Source organism: Anomaloglossus baeobatrachus, unplaced genomic scaffold (assembly GCF_048569485.1).
Source record: "Anomaloglossus baeobatrachus isolate aAnoBae1 unplaced genomic scaffold, aAnoBae1.hap1 Scaffold_427, whole genome shotgun sequence".
In the NCBI taxonomy this organism is placed as follows: Eukaryota; Metazoa; Chordata; class Amphibia; order Anura; family Aromobatidae; genus Anomaloglossus; species Anomaloglossus baeobatrachus.
Genome location: NW_027443605.1, coordinates 166,115 through 167,205, shown reverse-complemented (window position 1 = coordinate 167,205; position 1,091 = coordinate 166,115). Strand labels below are relative to the sequence as shown.

At 47.0% G+C, this 1,091-nt stretch overlaps 1 pseudogene; it reads left to right on the top strand.

Moving 5' to 3' along the window:
- The first annotated feature begins 666 nt into the window (after positions 1 to 666).
- Positions 667 to 872, top strand: LOC142279198 (U2 spliceosomal RNA; annotated as a pseudogene).
- The last annotated feature ends 219 nt before the right edge of the window (positions 873 to 1,091 follow it).

Sequence of the window (1,091 nt, the reverse complement as noted above, 5' to 3'; positions counted from 1 at the left end):
TGCAGTGAGGCTAATGGAACGCACGCCTGCGCATTTGTGTTTAACGTCGCGCATGTGCAGAACGGAGAAAAGGCTGCGCTCACTTCCTAATGAAAGGGAGTGAGACGCAGCTGGGAAGGGAAGGGAAAAGATTAGGGTTTGGGGATGATGAAAGGGCTTTCTACGGGCAAGGATGGCAAAGGGTGGCAGTGACGGAAAGTCAGGCAGATGGTCCTGTCCTGTCCTGTCCGTCCGTCTTTTTGTATCATGAATTGGAAAGACTGCAAGGGGGAGGGGAGGTGCTTGTGCCCAAAAGGAGGAGTTATTCAGATTCATTGCAGTGGGCGGCGGCTGCAAAAAGTACCATTCTCCTTGTTTTTGCTCTGCAAAACAGCCTTTTCAAGGGTTTGGCTTGGGTGACAAAATGTCTTCTGTAGGCGTGGGTTTGTCTCCCTCTCCCTAAGATGTGTCCGGTATAGGCCAGGGTGCCACTCAAGGCCGTAACCAATTCGGGTTATAGCTTCTCGGCCTTTTGGCTAAGATCAAGTGTAGTTTCGGAGGACGCTACCTTGGTCGGTACTGGAAGGTGCCTGGGATTGCACGTCTGCCGGCCTTGAGGGAGTGTGTGCGCCTTCTGGTGACACATAGCCCTCTTGTGCCTGGACGGTTCCCAGGCAACGGGAGGCGATCACCTTTGTTATTTTGAAGTCCTACTGATAAACAGAAAAAAAAAAAATTAAATCTGTTCTTATCAGTTTAATATCTGATACGTCCCCTCTCTAGGGACCATATATTAAATGGATTTTTAGAACAAGGAGATGGAAAAAATCTTGCTCTGTCCACTCCACGCATTGACCTGGTATTGCAGTACCTCCAGGACCGGTGCACCCCTTCTTAACCGAGTTTCCAAAATCAGAACTCAATTCACCTGATTCAAATGAGCCTCATTAGTGAATTGAAAGAAAGCAAAAACTTTATATGCACCTCAATTTGGCCAATTCACTTTTCACACTTTCACCCTTTTTTTTTATCTTTCACACCTTTTACTTGCTTTATTGATGCAAAAGCTGTGCCAAATAGCAAACTCATCTCCACTCAACTTGACCAACTCT